Below are 24,595 nucleotides of genomic sequence, written 5' to 3' on the forward strand. Positions count from 1 at the left end.
ATCATCCTTTTGTGTATTACGTTTCCACTTAGAGACTCTTCCCCAGAAGCACACTGATGGTTTCATGGCACCGATTTTATTGACAGTGAGACCCTGGGAGTCTGTTGTTGATGAGCCTCCTGCTAATTTTCATTATTTTGAAAGAAAAGATCTAGGGTTTTGAGGAATGTCAGCAATGGTAAAGAAAAAGATTATTTAGGGTCAGATTTTATTTGCATTCCATAACCCTATGGTTTTATAGATTTTGTAAACCCCAAACGTGGGAAACCTAGTGGCTAAAGAATGGCATTGTACAAAATTATTTTTATCCACATCTGTATCTTAAGTGACTTAGCCTGTTTGGGAGTGGAGGGCAAACTAGCAAAAGACTCTCCGTATGACCCTGCTTCTGTGATTTTTGGGGAGGCTCATTTGATAATTTATGAGGGCATGAAAATATATTGCTTTGTTCCTAGTTTGTCATTTCTGCAGAATCTAGGGAACTTTACTGGTGATATTCACTTGGGTGTGTTCCTAGGTTTATATAGAAGAATGTTTTGGGTTAAAGGTTTTGTTTGTTACATTTGTAGATAGGTTTCAAGAATACATTTCATTTCAGATAAATGGCTTTTTAATACATATTATTGTGTAATATTACCCAGCACAAAAAGATGGAGTGAAAATACTTGTCCTTCCTGTGCCTCATAAATGAATCAAATTATAGCTTAACCTGAGGAAGGCAAGTGGCTTCCTTTTATGTCCTGTTTATTAGGTTTCTTTGTCAGTTGTACTTCTCCAATTATCACTCTCTTTATAACCCACAAAAATAAGTTAATACAGAGTTGCTTGTTCTTTTTTTTTTTTTTGAGACAGAGTCTCGCTCTGTTGCCCAGGCTGGAGTGCAATGGCGCGATCTCGACTCCTGCAACCTCCACCTCCCAGGTTCAAGCGATTCTCCTGTCTCAGCCTCCTGAGTAGCTGGGATTACAGGCACGCGATACCAGGCCTGGCTAATTTTTGTATTTTTGGTAGAGACGGGTTTTCACCATGTTGGCCAGGCTGGTCTCAAACTCCTGACCTCATGATCCGCCCACCTCAGCCACCCAAAGTGCTGGGGTTACGGGCATGAGCCCCCGTGCCTGGCGGTTGCTTATTCTTAACAATCTTTTGTTAATTCCAGAAAAATTTGTAAGTTAAAAATATTAAGTTTATAGTAATCAGAAAAGATGATCATCATGCTGATTGTTTCGGTGAAAGAATATGTTCATCACACTATGGTGCAAGTATTATATTATGTAATGATACACGTATGAAATATGTTACTAGCGATGCTAGTTATTTGATGCATCAGGGTAGTTTTTTTTTGTTTTTTTTTGTTTTTTCAGTGAATGAATGTGTTCACCACATTGTGGTGTAAGTAACATACTCTATAAAATGACGTGCATAAAATATTTTTCTGACCTGCCTGGTGAAGATGATGAAACCCTGTCTCTACTAAAAATACAAAAATTAGCTGGGAGTGGTGGTGGGTACCTGTAATCCTAGCTACTCGGGAGGCTGAGGCAGAGAATTGCTTGAACCGGGGAGGCAGAGGTTGCAGTGAGCCGAGATCACGCCATTGCACTCCAGCTTGAGCGACAGGGTGAGACTCCCTCTCAAAAAAAAAAAAAAAAAAAAAAAAAAGTTCTAAGAGTGATAGTTACAAAAAAATGCTGAGAAAGTTATAAAAATAATTCTGAGATAAAAGCCATTAGATGATCACGGTAGAAAGTAAAAATGAAGATAAACATGTATGTGGTCATGTTTAAAGGAAATTATCCCAATCTACCTCTACTTGAGATTATCACTGTATACATTTTGCTAAATATCCTTCTGAAATCTCTTTATAAATATATACATTTATGTGAAATTTTGAATTATACTATATATGCTGTTTTATAACCTACATTTCCCTCCCTAGCAATGTTAACATCTTTCTATAACAAACCTACATTATCCTTAATGACCTTAGTTTATTTAATTAAGCCTCTTGATGGCATGTAAGTTGCTTCCAGTGGCTTTCTTTCATAAATCCTGCTATATCCTTGTGCCTTTAACTTTTTGCCCTTTTATAATTACCTCTGTGGGTAAATTTCTCGAAGCGAACTTCCATGTTCATACAGATTGCCAGAATGCACTAAGAAGGCTCATATACATTTATGTTCCCATTGATAGTACCAAATTTGCAAAACTATGTACATTTTTTTGAGACAGGGTCTCACTCTGTCGCCCAGGCTGGAGCGCACAATCTTGGCTCACTGCAGTCTCCACCTGTTGGGCTCAAGTGATCCTCCCACCTTAGCCTCCCGAGTAGCTGGGATCACAGGCATGTGCTACCTACCACGCCTGGCTAATTTTTGTATTTTTGACAGAGACGGGGTTTTGCCATGTTGCCCGGGCTGGTCTCAAACTCTTGAGCCGAAGCAGTCTGCCTGCCTTGGTCTCCCAAAGTGCTGGGATTACAGACATGAGTCACCGTGCCAAGCCCAAAACTAAGTTTTATTGAGGCTTTTTCAATCGTTGCCAATCTGATGGCTAAACTGACAACTTTTTTTTTTTTTTAATCTTGCTAACTATATACTTCATCCATTTTAATTTTGGGGTATTTGTCTTTTTGTAAAGACTCCTTTTTTTAATTTTTATTTTTTACAGGTACCTAGTAGATATATATTAATATATTTATGGAGTACATGAGGTTTTTTTTTTTTTTTTTTTTTTTTTTTGCTTTGTTTTTTTTTTTTGACAGCGTCTCACTCTGTTGCTCTAGCTAGAGTGTAGTGGTATGATCTCGGCTCACTGCAACCTCTGCCTCCTGGGTTCAAGCAATTTTCCTGCCTCAGCCTCCCGAGTAGCTGGGACTACAGGCGTGTGCCACCACACCCAGCTAAGTTTTGTATTTTTAGTAGAGACAGGTTTTCACCATATTGGCCAGGCTGTTCTCGAACTCCTGACTTCATGATCCGCCTGCCTTGGCCTCCCAAAGTGCTGGGATTACAGGTGTGAGCCACCGTGCCTGGCCAAGATATTTTGATATAAGCATACAGTAAGTAAAATCACATCAGGGTAAATGGGGTATCCATCACCTCAAGCATTTATCATTTCTTTCTGTTATAAACATTCCAGTTATACTTTAGTTATTTAAAAATACACAGCAGGCCGGGCGCAGTGGCTCAAGGCTGTAATCCCAGCACTTTGGGAGGCCGAGACGGGCAGATCACGAAGTCAGGAGATCGAGACCATCCTGGCTAACACGGTGAAACCCCGTCTCTACTAAAAAAATACAAAAAATTAGCCGGGCATGGTGGCGGGCACCTGTAGTCCCAGCTACTCGGGAGACTGAGGCAGGAGAATGACATGAACCTGGGAGGCGGAGCTTGCAGTGAGCCGAGATCGCGCCACTGCACTCCAGCCTGGGAGACAGAGCGAGACTCCTTCTCAAAAAAAAAAAAAAAAAAAAATGCAGTAGATTATTGTTGACTGTAGTCACCCTGTTGTACTATCAAAGACCAGATCTTATTCATTCCATCTAATTATGTTTTTGTACCCATTAACCATGCCCACTTTTGCCTACCCACCCCCACCTTCTTTCCAGCCTCTGGTAACTTGCATCATTCTATTTTCTGTCATCATGAGTTCAATTGTTTTGATTTTTAGCTCTCATAAATGCATGAGACAATGGGAAGTTTGTCTTTCTGTGCCTGGCTTATTTTTTTTAACACATAATGTCCTCCAGTTCCATCCATATTGTTGCAGATGACAGGACTCTTTTCTTTTTTTTTTTAATGTCTGAATACCACTCCACTGTGTGTATGTACCACATATTCTTTTTTTTTTTTTTTTTTTTTTTTTTTTTGGTGAGATGGAGTTTCACTCTTATTGCCTAAGCTGGAGTGCAATGGCACAATCTTGGCTTACTGCAAACTCCACCTCTGGGGTTTAAGAGATTCTCCTGCCTCAGCCTCCTGAGTAGCTGGGATTACAGGCATGCGCTATCATGCCCGGCTAATTTTGCGTTTTTAGTAAAGATGGAGTTTCTTCATGTTGGTCAGGCTGGTCTCGAACTCCCGACCTCAGGTGATCCACCTGCCCCGGCCTCCCAGAGTGCTGGAATTACAGGCGTGAACCACAGTGCATAGTCATGTACCACATATTCTTTATCCATTCGTATGTTGACAAATGGATAAAGGTTGTTTCGAAATCCTGGCTATTGTGAATAGTGCTGCAACAAACATGGGAGTACAGGTATCTATCTCTTTGATATACTGATTTCCTTTCTTTTGGTTATATACCTAGCAGTATGATTGATAGATCATATGGTAGCTCTATTTTTAGTTTTTTGAGGAACCTCCATATTGTTCTTCATAGTGGCTATACTAATTTATATTCCCACCAACAGTGCACAAGTGTTCCCTTTTCTTCACATCCTCACCAGCATTTGTCATTGCCTGTCTTTTGGATAAAAAACATTTTAACTGTGGTGAGATGATATCACATTGTAGTTTTGATCTGCCTTTCGCTGACGATCAGTAATATTGAGCACTTTTTCATACATCTCTTTGCCATTTGTATGTCATCTTTTGAGAAATGCCTATTCAGATCTTCCCCTCCGCCTTTTTTTTTCCCTCAAAAAGTGACATTTATTCAAAAAAAAAATTACAGGATGTCCATTCCTTGGCTCTCTTTCCTTCTGCCTCCTGCTGCTCCTCAGTTTCCCATGATTGAATCCTGGCTGGGGTTAGGTAGCAGGATAGCCCCTCAGATGAGGTCAGCAACATTGAGGGCCATCTGCTAAATGGAGGTGTTGTATAAGGTCTCAATTTCTTAAAGAGTCCTCTTGTCTTCTTCTGTCACCATGTTAATAGCCACACCCTTATGGCCAAACCGTCCACCTCAACCGATTCTGTGGATACAGTTTTCGTTGTTGGTGGGAAGGTCACAGTTGATAACTAAAGAAACCTGCTGCACATGAATGCTTCTGGCTGCAGGTCAGTGCTAATCAATACTCTGTGAGAGCCAGAACAAAACTCCCTCATGATCACATTTCATTCCTTTGGTCCATATCTCCATGCATGGCAGTGAAGTCCCAAGCATGCATCTTCTCAGTGAGCCAATCCACCTTCTTCTTCTTTTTTTTTTTTTTTTTTTTTTGAGACAGAGTCTTGCTGTGTCACCCAGGCTGGAGTGCAGTGGTGAGATCTCGGCTCACGGCAAGCTTCGCCTCCCGGGTTCATGCCATTCTCCTGCCTCAGCCTCCGAGTAGCTGGGACTACAGGCGCCTGCCACCACGCCCGGCTAATTTCTTTTTGTATTTTTAGGAGAGACGAGATTTCGCTGTGTTAGCCAGGATGGTCTCAATCTCCTGAGCTCGTGATCCGCCTGCCTCGGCCTCCCAAAGTGCTGGGATTACAGGCGTGAGCCACTGCGCCCGGCCGAGCCAGTCTACCTTCTTTCCGGTGTTGATGAAGATGACTGCCTGGGTGACAGTCAGGGTTTCATACAAGTCACACAATGTGCTCAACTTCCACTCCTTATGTTCCACATTGATGTAGAATTGGTGGATCCCCTCCAGGATCAACTCTTCCTTCTTGACAGAAATCCAAATGGGGTCCCTCATGAACTTCTTGGTCACCTTAAGCACATCTGAAGGCCTTGTGTCTGATAGCAAAACCACCTGGGTGTTGCTGTTAAGCTTTTGGAATATATCATAGATTGAGTCCTTCAATCCATGGCTTAACATTTCATCGACTTCGTCCAGTACAAATATCTTGATGTATTTGGGAGACAGGTATCTCTGGTTAAGCATATCAGACACGTGACCAGGGATACCCACGATGATATGGGGAACTTCCACCTGCAGTTTCTGCACCTCAGCACGCACATTGGTGCCCCCAATACAGGCATGACAGGAGGCACCCACGTAGTCTCCTAGTGTCATGACCACCTTCTCTATCTTTTGAGCCAATTATCAAGTGGGTGCTAGAACCAAGACCTGGGTAGTCTTTAGATCTAATTCAATCTACTGCAGAATTTATAAGGCAAAAGTGGCCATTTTCCCAGTCCCAGATAGGGCTTGAGTGATCACATCATAACCCTTGATACAAGAAGAGTGGCTCGCTGCTGGATGGCAGAGGACTTCTCAAAACCATAGGCATAGATGCCATGGAGGAGGAACTCCAAGAGGTTCATATCATCAAAACTGTCAGCAATCTCATTCCAGTTTCTCTCAATGATGCCTTCAGGCTCCATCTCATTGGGACTATTTTCTCTGGATCAGAACTGGGTGCAGTGGCTCACGCTTATAATCCCAGCACTTTGGGAGGCCAAGGTAGGCAGATCACGAGGTCAGGAGTTCGAGACCAGCCTGATCAACGTGGTGAAACCCCATCTCTACTAAAAATACAAAAATTAGCTGGGCGTGGTGGCCCACGCCTGTAACCCCAGCTACTCAGGAGGCTGAGGCAGGAGAATTGCTTGAATCTGGGAGACAGACTTTGCAGTTAGCCGAAATCGTGCCCCTGCACTCCAGTCTGGGTGATAGAGCAAGACTCTGCCTTAGAAAAAAAGAAAAGAAAAGAAGTACTCACTCTCAGACATGATCCTTAGAAACTCCCTTTTGCCCATTTTTAAATCAGATTGTTAGTTTTTTTTTTTTTCCTATTGAGTTGTTTGAGCTCTTTATATATTGTTATGAATCCCTTGTTAGATTGACAGTTTGTAACTATTTTCTCCCATTTTGTGGGTTGTCTCTTCACTTTGTTGACTGTTTCCTTTGCTGTGCAGAAACTTTTTAACTTGATGTGATCCCATTTGTCCATTTTGCTTTGGTTGTCTTTGCTTGTGAGATATTACTCAAGTAATTTTTGTGTCCAGACCAATGTCTTGGAGATTTTCCCCAATGTTTTTTGTTTGTTTGTTTGTTTGTATGTTTGTCTTAGTTTTTTTTTAGTAGTTTCATAGTTTGAGGTCTTAATTTGAAGTTTTTTTAAATTATTATACTTTAAGTTCTAGGGTACATGTGCACAACGTGCAGGTTTGTTACATAGGTATACATGTGCCAGGTTGGTTTGCTGCACCCATTAACTCGTCATTTACAATAGGTATTTCTCCTAATGCTATCCCTCCCCCTGCTTCCAACCCCACGACAGGCCCTGGGGTGTGACGTTCCCCGCCCTTTGTCCAAGTGTTCTCATTGTTCAATTCCCACCTATGAGTGAGAACATGCGGTGTTTGGTTTTCTGTCCTTGTGATAGTTTGCTCAGAATGATGGTTTCCAGCTGCATCCATGTCCCTGCAAAGGACATGAACTCATCCTTTTTTATGGCTGCATAGTATTCTGTGGTGTATGTGTGCCACATTTTCTTAATCCCGTCTATCATTGATGGACATTTGGGTTTGTTCCAAGTCTTTGCTATTGTGAATAGTGCCACAATAAACATACGTATGCATGTGTCTTTATAGTAGCATGATTTATAATCCTTTGGGTATTTAGTAATGGGATCACTGGGTCAAATGGTCTTTCTAGTTCTAGATCCTTGAAGAATCGCCACACTGTCTGCCACAATGGTTGAACTAGTTTACACTCCCACCAACAGTATAAAAGCATTCCTATTTCTCCACATCCTCTCCAGCATCTGTTGTTTCCTGACTTTTTAATGATTGCCATTCTAACTGGTGTGAGATGGTATCTCATTGTGGTTTTGATTTGCATATCTCTGATGACCAGTGATGATGAGCATTTTTTCATGTGTCTGTTGGCTGCATAAATGTCTTCTTTTGAGAAGTGCCTGTTCATATCCTTTGCCCACTTTTTGTTGGGGTTGTTTTTTTCTTGTAAATTTGTTTAAGTTCTTTGTAGATTCTGGATATGATCCCTTTGTCAGATGGATAGATTGCAAAAATTTTCTCACATTCTGTAGGTTACCTGCTCACTCTGATGGTAGTTTCTTTTGCTGTGCAGAAGCTCTTTAGTTTCATTAGATCTGATTTGTCTATTTTGGCTTTTGTTACCATTGCTTTTGGTGTTTTAGTCATGAAGTCCTTGCCAGTAAATAAATACCCTTTATTCCCTATGTCCTGGATGATATTGCCTAGGTTTTCTTCTAGGGTTTTTATGGTTTTAGGTCTAACATTTAAGTCTTTAATCCATCTCGAATTAATTTTTGTATAAGGTGTAAGGAAGGGATCCAGTTTCAGCTTTCTACATACGGCTAGCCAGTTTTCCCAGCACCATTTATTAAATAGGGAATCCTTTCCCCATATTTTGTTTTTGTCAGGTTTGTCAAAGATCAGATGGTTGTAGATCTGTGGTGTTATTTCTGAGGCCTCTGCTCTATTGCATTGGTCTATATATCTGTTTTGGTAACAGTACCATGCTGTTTTGGTTACTATAGCCTTGTAGTATAGTTTGAAGTCAAGTAGCATGATGCCTCCAGCTTTGTTCTTTTTGCCTAGGATTGTCTTAGCTATGCAGGCTATTTTTGATTCCATATGAACTTTAAAGTAGTTTTTTCCAATTCTGTGAAGAAAGTCATTGGTAGCTTGATGGGGATGGCATTGAATCTATAAATTACCTTGGGCAGTATGGCCATTTTCATGATATTGATTCTTCCTCTCCATGAGCGTGGAATGTTTTTCCATTTGTTTGTGTCCTCTTTTATTTAGTTGAGCAGTGGTTTGTAGTTCTCCTTGAAGAGGTCCTTCACATCCCTTGTAAGTTGGATTCCTAGGTATTTTATTTGTAGCAGTTGTGAATGAGAGTTCACTCATGATTTGGCTGTTTGTCTGATATTGGTGTATAGGAATGCTTGTAATTTTTGCACTTTGATTTTGTATCCTGAGACTTTGCTGAAGTTGCTTATCAGCTAAGGAGGTTTTGGGCTGAGATGATGGGGTTTTCTAAATATACAATCATGTCATCTGCAAACAGGGACCATTTGACTTCCTCTTTTCCTAATTGAATACCCTTTATTTCTTTCTCTTGCCTGATTGCCCTGGCTACAACTTCCAACACTATGTTGAATAGCAGTGGTGAGAGAGGGCATCCCTGTCTTGTTCCAGTTTTCAGAGGGAATTTTTCCAGTTTTTGCCCATTCAGTATGATATTGGCTGTAGGTTTTTAATAAATAGCTCTTATTATTTTGAGATACGTTCCATCAATACCTAGTTTATGGAGAATTTTTAGCATGAAGGGCTGCTGAATTTTGTCAAAGGCCTTTCCTGCATCTATTGAGATGATCATGTGGTTTTTGTCGTTGGTTCTGTTTATGTGATGGATTATGTTTATTGATTTGCATATGTTGAACCAGCTTTGCATCCCAGGGATGAAGCCAACTTGATCGTGGTGGATAAGCTTTTTGATGTGCTGCTGGATTCTGTTTGCCAGTATTCTATTGAAGATCTTTGCATCCATGTTCATCAGGGATATTGGTCTAAAATTCTCTTTTTTTGTTGTGTCTCTGCCAGACTTTGGTATCAGGATGATGCTGGCCTCATAAAATGAGTTAGGGAGGATTCCCTCTTTTCCTATTGATTGGAATTGTTTCAGAAGGAATGGTACCAGTTCCTCTTTGTACCTCTGGTAGAATTCAGCTGTGAATCTGTCTGGTCTTGGACTTTTTTTGGTTGGTAGGCTATTAATTATTGCCTCAATTTCAGAGCCTGTTATTAGTCTATTCAGAGATTCAACTTCTTCCTGGTTTAGTCTTGGAAGGGTGTATGTGTGCAGGAATTTATCCATTTCTTCTAGATTTTCTAGTTTATTTGCATAGAGGTGTTTATAGTATTCTTTGATGGTAGTTTGTATTTCTCTGGGATCGGTGGTGATATCCCCTTTATCATTTTTTATTGCATCTATTTGATCTTCTCTCTTTGCTTCCTTATTAGTCTTGCTAGCAGTCTTATCAATTTTGTTGATCTTTTCAAAAAACCAGCTCCTGGATTCATTGATTTTTTTGAAGGGTTTTTTGTGTCTCTATCTCCTTCAATTCTGCTCTGATCTTCGTTGTTTCTTGCTTTCTGCTAGCTTTTGAATGTGTTTGCTCTTGCTTCTCTAGTTCTTTTAATTGTGATGTTAGGGTGTCAATTTTAGATCTTTCCTGCTTTCTCTTGTGGGCATTTAGTGCTATAAATTTCCCTCTACACACTGCTTTAAATGTGTCCCAGAGATTCTGGTGTGTTGTGTCTTTGTTCTCATTGGTTTCAAAGAACATCTTTATTTCTGCCTTCATTTCGTTATTACCCTTTAGTCATTCAGGAGCAGGTTGTTCAGTTTCCATCCTAGTTGTGTGGTTTTGAGTGAGTTTCTTAATCCTGAGTTCTAATTTGATTGCACTGTGGTCTGAGAGACAGTTTGTTGTGACTTCTGTTCTTTTACATTGGCTGAGGAGTGCTTTACTTCCAACTGTGTGGTCAATTTTGGAATGAGTGCGATGTGGTGCTGAGAAGAATGTATATTCTGTCAATATGGGGTGGAGAGTTCTGTACATGTCTGTTAGGTCTGCTTGGTGTGGAGCTGAGTTCAAGTCCTGGATGTCCCTGTTAACCTGTCTCGTTGATGTGTCTCATATTGACAGTGGGTTTTAAAGTTTCCCATTATTATTGTGTGGGAGTCTGTCTTTTAAATCTCTAAGGACTTGGTTTATGAATCTGGGTGTGCCTGTATTGGGTGCATATATATTTAGGATAGTTAGCTCTTCTTGTTGAATTGATCCCTTTACCATTATGTAATGGCCTTCTTTGTCTCTTTTGTTGGTTTAAAGTCTGTTAGGATTGCAACCCCTGCTTTTTTTTTTTGCTATTTGGTTGGTAGATCTTCCTTCATCCCTTTATTTTGAGCCTATGTGTGTCTCTGCGTGTGAGATGTGTCTCCTGAATACAGCACACTGATGGGTCTTGACGCTTTATCCAATTTGCCAGTCTATGTCTTTTAATTGGGGCATTAGGCCATTTACATTTAAGGTTAATATTGTTGTGTGTGAATTTTATCCTGTTATTATGATGTTCGCTGGTTATTTTGCCTTTTAATTGATGCAGTTTCTTCCTCGCATCAGTGGTCTTTATAATTTGGCATGTTTTTGCAGTGGCTGGTACCGGTTGTTCGTTTCCATGTTTAGTGCTTCCTTCAGGAGCTCTTGTAAGGCAGGCCTGGTGGTGACAAAATATCTCAGCATTTGCTCATCTGTAAAGGATTTTCTTTCTTCTTTACTTATGAAGCTTAATTTGGCTGGATATGAAATTCTGGGTTGAAAATTCTTTTCTTTAGGAATGTTGAATATTGGCCCCCACTCTCTTCTGGCTTGTAGAGATCTGCTGTTAATCTGACGGGCTTCCCTTTGTGGGTAGCCCGACCTTTCTCTCTGGCTGCCCTTAACATTTTTTCCTTCATTTCAACCTTGGTGAATCTGACAATTATGTGTCTTGGGTTTGCTCTTCTCAATAAGTATCTTTGTGGCATTCTCTGTATTTCCTGAATTTGAATGTTGGCCTGCCTTGCTAGCTTGGGGAAGTTTTCCTGGATCATATCCTGAAGAGTGTTTTCCAACTTGGTTCCATTCTCCCCATCACTTTCAGGTACACCAATCAAATGTAGATTTGGTCTTTTCACATAGTCCCAGGTTTCTTGGAGGCTTTTTTCGTTTCTTTTTACTCTTTTTTTTCTAAACTTTTCTTCTTGCTTTATTTCATTTATTTGATCTTCAATCACTGATACCCTTTCTTCCACTTGATCGAATCGGCTATTGAAGCTTGTGCATGCATCACATAGTTCTCGTGCCATGGTTTTCAGTTCCATCAGGTCATTTAAGGTCTTCTCTACACTGTTTATTCTAGTTAGCCATTCGTTTAATCTTTTTTTCAAGGTTTTTAGCTTCCTTGTGATGAGTTCGAACATCCTCCTTTAGCTCGGAGAAGTTTGTTATTACCGACCTTCTGAAGCCTACTTCTGTCAGCTTGTCAAAGTCATTCTCTGTCCAGCTTTGTTCCATTGCTGGTGAGGAGCTATGATCCTTTGGAGGAGAAGACACTCTGGCTTTAAAAATTTTCAGCTTTTCTGCTCTGCTTTCTCCCCATCTTTGTGGTTTTATCTACCTTTGGTCTTTGATGTTGGTGACCTACAGATGGGGTTTTTTTTTGTGTGGATGTCCTTTTTGTTGGTGTTGATGCTATTCCTTTCTATTTGTTAGTTTTCCTTCTAACATTCAGGTCCCTCAGCTGCAGGTCTGTTGGAGTTTGCTGGAGGTCCACTGTAGACCCTGTTTGCCTGGGGATCACCAGTGGAAGCTGCAGAACAGCAAATATTGCAGAACAGCAAATATTGCTGCCTGAACCTTCCTCTGGAAGCTTTGTCCCAGAGGGGCACCTGGCTGTATGAGGTGTCATTTGGCCCCTACTGGGAAGTGTCTCCCAATTAGGCTACAGGTGCGTCAGGGACAACTTAAGGAGGCAGTCTGTCAGTTCTCCAAACTATGCTGAGAGAACCACTGCTCTCTTCAGAGCTGTCAGACAGGGATGTTTAAGTCTGCAGAAGTTTCTGCTGCCTTTTGTTCAGCTATGCCCTGTCCTGAGAGGTGGAGTCTACAGAGGCAGCAGGCCTTTCGGAGTTGCGGTGGGCTCCGCCCAGTTGGAGCTTCCCCAGCCTCTTTGTTTACCTACTCAAGCCTCAGCAATGGTGTATGCCCCTCCCCCTGCCAGGCTGCTGCCTTGTAGGTCAATCTCCGACTGATGCACTAGCAGTGAGCAAGGCTCCTTGGGCATGGGACCCGCCAAGCCAGTCGTGGGATATAATCTCCTGGTATGTCGTTTGCTAAGACCATTGGAAAAGCACAGTATTTGGGCAGGAATGTCCCATTTTTTCCAGGTACCATCTGTCACAGCTTCCCTTGGCTAGGAAAGGGAAATCCCCGACCCCTTGCGCTTCCCGGGTGAGGCGATGCCCCGCCCTGCTTCAGCTTGCCCTCCGTGGGCTGTACCCACTGTCCAACCAGTCCCAATGAGATGAACCTGGTACCTCAGGTGGAAATTCAGAAATCACTCATCTTCTGTGTCGATTGTGCTGGAAGCTGCAGACCGGAGCTGTTCCTATTCAGCCATCTCGGAAGAGAAAAAAAAATTTTTGAAGTTTTTATTTCATTTTGATTTAATTTTTTTTTTTTATGGCAAGAGATAGGAGTCTAGTTTCATTCTTCTGCCTATGGATATCTAGTTTTCCCAGCAATATTTGTTGAAGAGATTGTCCTCTGCCCAACACATGTTCTTGGCACCTTTGTCAAAAGTGAGTTTACTGTAGATGTATGGATTTATTTCTGGGTTCTCTGTTCTATTCCATTAGTCTATGTGCCTGTTTTTATGCCTGTATCTTGCTGCTTTTGTTACTATAGCTCTGTAGTATAATTTGAAGTCAGGGAATATGATTCCTCCAGTTTTGTTCTTCTTGCTCAGGATAACTTTGGCTGTTCTGGGTCTTTTATGATTCCATATGAATTTTAGGATTTTTTTTTCTATTTTTGTGAAGGATATCATTGGTATTTTGATAGGCATTACATTGAATCTGTAGATTGCTTTGGGTAGTATGGATATTTTAACAATATTGGTTTTTTCCAATCCATGAGCATGGAATATCTTTCCTTTTTGTGTGTGATGTGTCCTCTTCAATTTCTTGCATCAATGTTTTATAGTTTTCATTGTAGAGCTCTTTCACTTCTTTGATTAATTCCCAGATATTTAATTTTATGTATGGCTATTGTAAATATGATTATTGTTTAAATTTCTTTTTCAGATTGTTCAATATTGACGTATAGAAATGCTACTGATTTTTATATGTTGATTTTGTACCTGCAACTTTACTGAATTTGTTGATTAGTTCTAAGAGTTTTTTGGTGTCATCTTTAGGTTTTTCTTTCTTTTCTTTTCTTTTTTTTTTTTTTGAGACGGAGTCTTACTGTGTTGCCCAATCTAGAGTGCATTGGCGATCTTGGCTCACTACAACCTCCGCTTCCTGGGTTCAAACAATTCTCTGCCTCAGTCTCCTGAGTAACTGGAATTACAGGTGCCCACCACCATGCCCAGCTAATATTTTTGTATTTTTAGTAGAGACAGGGTTTCATCATCTTGGCCAGGCTGGTCTTGAACTCCTGACCTCATGATCCAGCTGCCTTGGCCTCCCAAAGTGCTGGGATTACAGGCGTGACCTACCACGCCCGGCCTTCTTTAGGTTTTTCTAAAAGATCGTATCATATGCAAACAAGGATAATTTGAGTTCTTCCTTTCCAATTTGGATGCTCTTTATATCTTTCTCTTGTCTGATTGCTCTAGATAAGACTTCCAGTACTATGTTGAGTAGTTGAGTGGTGAAAGTGAGCATCCTTGTCTTGTTGCAGATCTTAAAGGAAAAGCTTTCATTTTTTTCCCCATTCAGTATGATACTAGCTGTGGGTCTTTCATATATAGCTGTGATTGTGTTGAGATATGTTCCTTCTATACCCAGTTTTTTTAGGGTTTTTATTATGAAGGAATGTTGAATTGTATCAAATACTTTTTCAGTATCAATTGAAATAATATGGTTTTTATCTTTCATTCTGTTGATATGATGTATTACATTGACTGATTTGCATATGTTGAACCATCCTTGCATTCCTGAGATGAATCCCACATGATCATGATGAACAGTGTTTTTAATGTGTTGTTGAATTCAGTTTGCTAGTTTGCTAGTACTTGGTTGAAGATTTTTGCATCTATGTTCGTCAGAGATATTGGTTTGCAATTTTCTTTTATTGATGTGTCTTTGGGTTTTTTTTGTTTTGTTTTGTTTTGAGACAGAGTCTCACTGTGTCACCTAGGCTGTTGTGCAGTGTCATGATCTCAACTCACTGCTCTGCCTCCTAGGTTCAAGTGATTCTCATGCCTCAGCTTCCCAAGTAGCTGGGATGACAGGCATGTGTCACCACACCTGGTTAATTTTTGTATTTTTAGTGGAGATGGGGTTTCATCATGTTGGTCAGGCTGGTCTTGAACTCCTGACCCCAAGCAATCCGCCCATCTCAGCCTCCCAAAGTGCTGAGTTTACAGGTATGAGCCACTGCACCCAGCCATGTCTTTGGTTTTGATGTCAGGGTGATACTGGCCTTGTAGAATGAGTTTGTAAATACTCCCTTCTCTATTTTTTTTTTGGAATAGTTTGAATGGAATTGGTATTAGTTCTTTAAATGTTTGGTGGAATTCAGCAGTGAAGCCATCGGGTCTCAAGCTTTTCTTTGCTGGGAGACTTTATTATGGCTTTGATCTTATTGTTATTGGTCCATTTCAGTTTTTGATTTCTTCGTGGTTCAATCTTGGTAGGCTATATGTGTCTACAAACTTATCCATTTCTTCTAGGTTTTCTAATTTATTGGCAGATAGTTGCTCATAGTAGTCTCTAATGATCCTTTGAATTTCTGAAGTATCGGTTATTTCCTTTTTAATCTCTAATTTTATTTATTTGAGTCTTCTCTTGTTTTTTTCTGAGTTAGCCTAGCTAAAGATTTGTTGATTTTATCTTTTCAAAAAACCAATTTTTCATTTTATTGAATTTTTAATAATTTTCTTGTTTCAGTTTCATTTATTTCAGCTCTGATCTCTGATTTCTTCTACTAATTTTGGGTTTGGTTTGTGCTTGCTTTTCTAGTTCTTTAAGATGCTTGCTAGGTTGCTTATTTGCAGTTTTTCTACTTTTTTTTTTTTTTTTTTTTTTTGATGCAGACCTTTACTGCTGTAAGCTTTCCTCTTAGTGTACTGCTTTTGCTGTATCCCATAGGTTTTGGTTGTTGCCTTTTCATTTTCATTTGTTTTAAGACATTTTTAAACTTCCTTCTTAATTTCTTTATTGACTCGCTGGTCATTTAGGAGTATACTGTTTAATTTTCGTGTGTTTGTGTAGTTCGTCTTGTTACTGATTTCTATTTTTATTCCATTGTGGTCGGAGAAGATACTTGCTGTTATTTCCATTTTTTTTAAATTTAAACATTTGTTTTGTGGCCTAACATATGTTCTACCCTTGAGAGTGTTCCATATGCTGACAAAAAGAATGCATCTTCTGGAGCCATTGGATGAAATGTTCTGTAAATATCTGTTAGGTCCAGTTGGTCCATACTGGAGATTAAATCCAATATTACTTTGTTCATTTTCTGTCTGGGAGAGCTGTACCATGATGAAAGTGGGGTGTTGAAGTCTCCAGCTTATTATTGTATTGTGGTCTGTATCTCTCTTTAGCTCTAATAATATATGCTTTATATATCTGGGTGCTCCAGTGTTGGGTGCATATATATCATTGTTATGTCCTCTTGCTGAATTGACCTCTTTATTATTATATTAATGACCTCCTTTGTCTTCTTTTATGGTTTTAGTCTTGAAATCTATTTTATCTGATATAACTACTGTTCTTTTTTCATTTTCATTGGCATGGAATTTCTTTTTCCATCCCTTTATTTTCAGTCTATATGTGTCTTTATAAGTAAAGTGTATTTCTTCTAGGCAGCAGATGGGACTTTTTTTTTTTTTAATCCATTCAATATTATTATTCATAAGAATTTACTACTGCTATTTTGTTATTTGTTTTCTAGTTTTGTTGTCTTCTCTCCCTCCCTCCTTTCTCCTTACCCTCTTTCCTGATTCCCTGACCTCCTTTCTGGGTTCCTTTTTATTTTATGTGAATCTGTTGTGTGTATCTGTTTTTGATTTGAGGTTACCATGAGGCTTGTAAATAACACCTTACAACTCATTATTTTAAACTGATGAAAACACTGATTGCAAACTAACAGGCAAAGAAAAAACTCTGTACTTTAACTGCATTCCCCCCAGCTTTTCAACTTTTTATTGTTTGTATCTTATTGTACTATATCAGGAAACGTTGTTATAGTTATTATTTTTGATAAGTTCATCTTGTAGTCTTCCTACTCAAGATACGAGTCATTTACACACCACAATTACAGTGTTATGGTCTGTATTTTTCTGTGTATTTACCAGTGAGTTTTGTACCTTCGGATAATTTCTTATTGCTCATTAGTGTCCTTTTCTTTCAGATTGGAGAACTTCCTTGAGAATTTCTTGTAGGATAGATCGGGTGTTGAAATTTCTCAGCTTTTGTTTGTCTGCGCAAGTCCTTATTTCTCCTTCTTGTTTGAGGGATATTTTCATTGCATATACTATTCTAAGATAAAAGTTTTTTCCTTAAGCCCTTTAAATATATCATACCACTGTCTTGTGGCCTATAAGATTTCCAGTGAAAAGTCTTGCCAGATATATTGGAACTCCATTGTATGTCGTTTCTTTTCACTTGCTGTTTTGAGGACCCTTTCTTTATCCTTGACCTTTGGAAATTTGATTATTAAATGTCTTGGCGTAGTCTTATTCGGGTTAAATCTGCTTGGTGTTCCATAACCTTCTTGTACTTGGATATTGTTACCTTTCTCTTGGTTTGGGAAGTTCTGTTACTATCTCTTTGAGTAAATTTTCTGCCCTAACCTCTCTCTCTACCTCTTTTTTAAGGCCAATAACTCTGAGATCTGCCCTTTCAAAGCTGTTTTCTAGTTTTTATAGGTGTGCTTCGTTCTTTTCATTCTTTTTTCTTTTTTCTCCTCTGATTGTGTATTTTCAAGTGGCCTGTCTTCAATTTCACTAATTCTTTTGCTTGATCAGTTCTGCTATTGAGAGACTGTGATGCATGCTTCAATTTTTTTTTTTTTTTTTTTTGAGATGGAAAAAAATAAAGCTGGATCCTCTCTCGTGCCTTACTCTGTCGCCCAGCTGGAGTGCAGTGGTGCAATCTCAGCTCACTGCAACCTCTACCTCCCAGGTTCAAGCGATTCTCCTGCCTCAACCTCCTGAGTAGCTGGGATTACAGGTGTGCGCCACCATGCCCGGCTAATTTTTGTATTTTTAGTAGAGATGGGGTTTCATCATGTTGGCCAGGCTGGTCTTGAACTCCTGACCTGAAGTGATCTGCCCACGTTGGCCTCCCAAAGTGCTGGGATTATAGGTGTGAGCCATCTGCCTGGCCTCATTCTTCAATTTGTTAATTGAAGTTTTCAACTCCAGAATTTCTGCTTGATTTTTAAAAAACATTTTAATCCCTTTGTTAAATGTATTTGATAGTATTCTCAATTTTTCTCTGTGTTATTTTGAATTTCATTCAGCTCCTGAAAATAGTTTTTTTAAATTCTCTATCTGAAAGGTCACTATCTGTCACTCTGGGATTGGTCCCAGGTGCCTTATTTAGTTTATTTGGTGAGGTCATGTTTTCTTGAATGGTCTTGATGCTTGTGGATGTTCATTGATGTCTGGGCATTGAAGAGTTAGGTATTTGTTGTTATCTTTGCTGTCTGGGCTGGTTTGTACCCATCCTTCTTGAGAAGGCTTTGCAAATATTCAAAGGAAATTGAGTGTTTTGATCTAAGTCTTTTGTCACTGCAATGTAAACGTTCCTTTTTATATGAAGAGTTTTAGGGCCATTCACAATGGCTCACGTCTGTAATCCCAGCACTTTGGGAGGCCAAGGCAGGTGGATCACCTGAGGTCAGGAGTTCGAGACCAGCCTGGCCAACATGGTGAAACCCCGTCTCTACTAAAAATACAAAAATTAGCTGGGTGTGGTGGTACATGTCTGTAATCCCAGCTACTCGGGAGGCTGAGGCAGGAGAATTGCATGAACCCGGAAGGCAAAGGTTGCAGTGAGTGGAGATCGTGCCACTGCACTCCAGCCTGGATGGCAGAGTGAAACTCTGTCTCAAAAAAAAAAAAAAGAGGTTTTTCTTTTTTGTTTTTTTTTTTTTTGAGATGCATTCTCACTCTGTCACCCAGGCTGGAGTGCAGTGTCATGATCTCGGCTCACTGCAACCTCCGCCTCCCAGGTTCAAGCTATTCTTCTGCCTCAGCCTCCCAAGTAACTGGGTCTACAGGTGCATGCCACCATGCCTGGCTAATTTTTGTATTTTTAGTAGAAATCGGGTTTCACTATATTGGCCAGGCTGGTCTTGAACTCATGACCTTGTGATCTGCCCACATCGGCCTCCCAAAGTGTTGGGATTACAGGCGTGAGTCACTGCGCCTGGTCAAAAAAAGAGTTTTAAAAAACACTTTGTATTAGTTCATTCTTGCATTGCTATAAAGAACTACCTGAGAATGGGTAATTTATAAAGAAAAGAGGTTTAGTTGGCTCACAGTTCCACAGTCTGTACAGGAAGCATGACTGGGGTGGGGGCTCAGGAAACTTACAGTCATGGCAGAAGGCAAAGAGGAAGGAGAAATGTTTTACATGGCTGGAGCAGGAGGAAGAGAGAGCAAAGTGGGGGGGTGCTACACACTTTCATAAACAGATCTTGTGATAATTCACTCACTATTACGAGAACAACAAGGGGGAAATCTGCCTCCATGATCCAATCACCACCCACAAGGCCTCTCTTCCAACACTTGGGATTACAGTTCAGCATGAGCTTTGGGCAGGGACACAGACCTAAACCGTATCACACTTTGGTCTGTGTTTAAAATATTTCCCCCGATTTGTCATTTACTTTTTGACCCTCTTTAATGTTTTTTGGTAGTACTAACATTATAAATTTTTATATAAGTAAATTTATTAATGTCTTCTTTATGGTTTCTGAATATTTATGACATGCCTTAAAAGATTTTTCCCACTGCAAAACAATAAGAAAATACTACACATGTTGTTTGCTTTCTTTTTTTTTTTTTTGAGACAGAGTCTCGCTCTGTCGCCTAGGCTGGAGTGCAGTGGCATGATCTTGGCTCAGTGCAAGCTCCACCTCCCGGGTTCACGCCATTCTCCTGCCTCAGCCTCCCACGTAGCTGGGACTACAGGTGCCTACCAACACACCCGGCTAATTTTTTGTATTTTCAGTAAAGACGGGGTTTCACCGTGTTAGCCAGGATGGTCTTGATCTCCTGACCTCGTGATCCACTGGTCTCAGCCTCCCAAAGTGTTGGGATTACAGGCGTGAGCCACCACGCCCGGCCACATGTTGTTTTCTTTTTGTTGTTGCTTGTATTACTTTACTTTTTACATTGATATCTTGTTTTGGTCTGGAATTTATATTGGAGTAAGGCACGAGAAAGGATCCAGCTTTATTTTTTCAGGTAGCTTGACAGATGCCCCAATTTTGTTTATAGGCTGGTCCAATTTTTTCCTCATTGATTTGAGTTGTTAGAATTGAATATTGATTGGAAGGTCATCTCTTCTGTTTCTCAAGAAATGCACAGTTTTTCTAGAACTACTTGATACAGTATGTAGCTAATGAGCACTTGAAATGTGACTAGTTTGACTTGAGATATGGTTTTACGTGTAAAATATACACTGCATTTCAAAGGCTTAGTTTTTTTAAAATGTAGAGAATCTCATTAATAATTTTGTTTGCATGTTAAAATAACTTTGTGGAGATATTGGATTAAAAAGATATTAAAATTAACTTCACCAGTTTCTTTTTACCTTTTAAAATATATATACTGGAAAATTTTTAATTACATATGTGAGTTATATTACATTTCTGTTAAACAGTGCTTCTCTAGAACAAAGGTCAACAAACTACTTGTTTTTATATGGCCTGTGAGCTTAAGGATTTTTTTTACATCTTTAAGGAATTATGTGTGGCACACACATCTCTTTACAGAAAACGTATGTTGACTCCTCCAAAATAGCCCACAGAATTGCTCATTTTGCTTTGAGACATCCAGTGACAAAGGGACGCAGTTTATTTCAGAAGAAGTCTTTATATTTGTAGACCTAGTTAGTTATTAAATGTTTCCCTCTATTGTATCAAATGCTTCCCTGAAATCTATACTCCTTGGTCAATGATGTCTTATGAAGTAAGACAGAATAAGTCATCATTGTCACATCTAACTCTGGGTACTTAAAGGACTATCAGTTTCTCTTTCCAAGCTAAATATTTTTATTTTCTAAGTTATAGGTTATGTCTAATAGTTTCTGGATCAGCATTCTTCTTTTCTGCCTTCTTTGTGTATATGCCGTATTTTATAACATCCTACTTAAATTGTTAACTGAGAATTGGAAAGCACGTTAGGGTTTTTCAGAGCAGTATGGAGTTTAGCACCTCTATAGCCTCCACAGATAGCTCTTGGTACACTCCAAAATAGCAGCATTAAATATAGAACTGTAGTACATTGCAGTATATTAGTGCTGGTGCACTAATTTTTATAGCTGAGGTTAGGTGTTGAGATGGACCGGTGAGAGCTATGCCAAGAAGAGAATCTGATCTCCTAATTCTGGTCTTCAGGCTTGCATCCTCAGAGAGCAGATTGCCTTCTTGGTGATTGGGGTCAGGGAAGATAAATAATTATTAGACTATTGGCTCCTGTTGTGTCTTGCTCTCAGCTAAAGTCTGAAGGTTGATGACCTATTTGGGGAGACCCTAAAGAAATTTGATGTTATTCCAATGTTAGGAATATCTACATTGTTCACCTCAAACTATTTGGTGCCTTCTTAATAATGCCCCTTCTTGCTGATAATAATTTTTCTTAGGTCACCTCACATTGGCCATTAGGTAAAGTTTGTTTGGCTGTATTAGGCTTATGTGTAACTAGAAAGGAAAACATGAACCATCCACTATTGAGCCCTTTAGCCTTTCTCTCAGATAGTATATATGTAATGAAATAGAATCATCTGTTCATCTGGCAAGTTTACCTTGGTGCAGATTTGAAGTAGGGTTTGTAAAAGCATGACTGTTTTCAATGGATTGTTGAGAGTTTAATATTCACATAGATAGACCTCAGTTGGTGGCAAAAAAAAAAAAAAAAAAAAAAGCCACAAAGGGAAAGAATGGCCAGGTGACCAGATACATGGACTGTCTCATTGCATGTTTTTGAATTAGCAGAGTGGGAAGCCATGCAGACTTCAGCTCTTTCAGCACAAGGGCCATTAAGACATTTAATGACCCATTGAGGATATACAGAGCCTTATGGATCAGTTTGTCTGTGGACCACGAGTAAGGAAATGCTTGTTGCCCTTCAGAGCACCACTGAGACCATGGAAGGCAAAGGCAGGCATAAAAGTCACATTGTTTGTTTTCATGATTTGGTCCTGGACCTCACAAACTTATAGTCCTATGGGGGAGATAAGAAATTAATCAGATAGTCACAAAAGTAAACATGATTACAAACTGGTAAGTTCTCTGAAGGAAAAATAGAGTGCAGTAGAGACTCTAAAAAGGGGGCATCAGTTCAGATTGGGAGTGTGGAGAGAGCTTGTTTGAGAAAATGGCATTTAAGCAGACCTGAAAATTGAGGAGTTAGCTAGAACATGTAGGGAAGCAAATTCCAAACAGAGGACTATCATACAGGGAGAACTAAGTATGAAAAAAGGCTTTTGGGCCTTTGGAGAAATGAAGGAAGTGTGGCTGTAATTTGTTTTTTGCTTGTTTGTTTGGAGACAGGGCCACACTCTGTCACCCAGGCTAGAGTGCAGTAGTACAGTCATGGCTCACTGCAGCCTTGACTTCCTGAGCTCAAGCAATCCTCCTGCCTTAGCCTCCTGAGTAGCTGCACTCACTACCATGCCTGGCTTATTTTTTATTTTTATTTTTTTGTGGAGACAGGGTCTTGCTCTGTTGCCTGGGCTGTTCTCAAACTCCTGGGCTCAAGTGATCCTCTCAGTTCAGCCTCCCAAATTGTTGGGATTACAGGCGTGAGCTACCATGCCCAACAGGGATGTTGTGAGGTAGAAGAAAAATGGAAGAAAGAGCCTTAAAGAAGGATTTTTTTTCTCCTGAATTGATCTAGTCTCCCAGAGAGAGTAGATATGAAGGCCCTCTTGTCAGTTACATGATCCCAATATTTTCTATTGTTATTCTAATTCTAGACCTTAGTATTATAATGAAGTAGTAGAACCAGAACAAAGCAATCTGGTTCTCTTTGAACATGTTATTTTATAAACAATAAGAATAATCCCAACAGAACAGCAGAACCATCCCAGCAGAACTAACCATCATCAGCTTTCTATCTCCTTCCAGTCTTTTTGTTATGTAGGTCATAGGAGTTTGTTATATAGATTATTGGGTCACCCAGGTATTAAGCCTAGTGCCCATTAGTTATTTTTCCTGGTCCTCTCCCTCCTCCCACCCTTCCCCCTCCGATATGTGCCAGTGTCTGTTGTTCCCCTCTATGTGTCCATGTGTTCTCATCATTTAGCTCCCATGTATAAGTGAGAACATGTGGTATTTGGTTTTCTGTTCACTCCTTTGCTAAGGATAATAGCCTCCAGCTCCATCCGTGTTCCTGTAAAGGACATGATCTTGTTCTTTTTAATAATTGCATACTATTCCATGGTATATATGTACCATGTTTTCTTTATCCAGTCTACCATTGATAGACATTTAGGTTGATTCCATGTCTTTGCTATTGTGAATGGTGCTGCAGTGAACATACATGTGCATGTATCTTTATAATAGAACTATTTATGTTCCTTTGAGTTTATACCCAGTAATGGGTTTGCTAGGTCGAATGGTAGTTGTTTTTAGGTCTTTGAGGAATTGCCACACTGTTTTCCACAATGGCTGAACTAATTTACACTCCCACCAGCAGTGTATAAGCATTCCTTTTTCTGTGCAACCTCAGCAGCTCCTGTTATTTTTTGACTTTTTAATAATAGCCATTCTGACTAATGAGATGGTATCTTATTGTGGTTTTGATTTGTATTTCTCTAATGATCAGTGATATTGAGCTTTTTTTCATATGTTTGTTGGCTGTATGTGTGTCTTCTTATGAAAAGTGTCTGTTCATGTCCTTTGCCAACTTTTTAATGGAACTATTTTTTTTTCCTGTAAATTTGTTTAAGTTCCTTATAGATGCTGGATATTAGACCTTTGTCAAATGCATAGTTTGCAAAAATTTTCTCCCATTCTGTAGGTTGTCTGTTCACTCTTTTGATAGTTTCTTTTGCTATGCAGAAGCTCTTTAGTTTAATTAGTTCCCAATTTTCATATTTTTAAAGAGGCCACCTTTCAAGGAGTTTGTACCATAACTGACTTGCTTTTTGGTCATCTAGGCCGAGCTTATCCAATCTGTTGCCTGCAGGCCACATGCAGCTCAGGAAAAATTTGTATATTTTCTTAAAGCATCATGATTTTTTTGTGTGTGATTTTTTTTTTTAAGCTCATCAGCTATCATTAGTGTTACTATATTGTATGTGTGGCCCAAGACAATTATTCTTCAAGTGTGGCCCGGGGAAGCCAAAAGATTGGATGCTTCTGAAGGGCTATTAGAAATGATGCTTCTGTTGATATATTTTTGTACATGGCCTTCTCTTTCAGATTATTTTCTGTAGGATAAATTTTTTGAAGGTTACTTAACCACAGTTAAAATAAATGAAAATATTAATGACTCCAGATTTGCTATTATTTGGCTTCCCAAAGCAATTTTCTTTATGCAGTTTTTGCCAGTTTGGACATCTGTATCAAATGTTGTGCTTAGTTTCAAGTCAGATAAATAGTGTGCTGTGGTTGTGAACTTACCTTTTTGCTTCTGTGTTTGGCGTATAGTGCACCCTTGAAGCCAGGGGCCGCATTGGTATGAGTCTTGTACTTGAAGT

General features: G+C 39.6%; 1 protein-coding gene and 1 pseudogene across 10 annotated transcripts in view; one reads left to right on the top strand and one right to left on the bottom strand.

Moving 5' to 3' along the window:
• The window catches only part of LOC105480288 (cytoplasmic polyadenylation element binding protein 3), a 247,307-nt gene that overhangs the window by 142,671 nt on the left and 80,041 nt on the right, over positions 1-24,595 (top strand). The window lies entirely within an intron of this gene.
• Positions 705-6,264, bottom strand: LOC105481167 (eukaryotic initiation factor 4A-I-like; annotated as a pseudogene).

The sequence above is a fragment of the Macaca nemestrina genome, chromosome 9 (genome assembly GCF_043159975.1).
Source record: "Macaca nemestrina isolate mMacNem1 chromosome 9, mMacNem.hap1, whole genome shotgun sequence".
In the NCBI taxonomy this organism is placed as follows: Eukaryota; Metazoa; Chordata; class Mammalia; order Primates; family Cercopithecidae; genus Macaca; species Macaca nemestrina.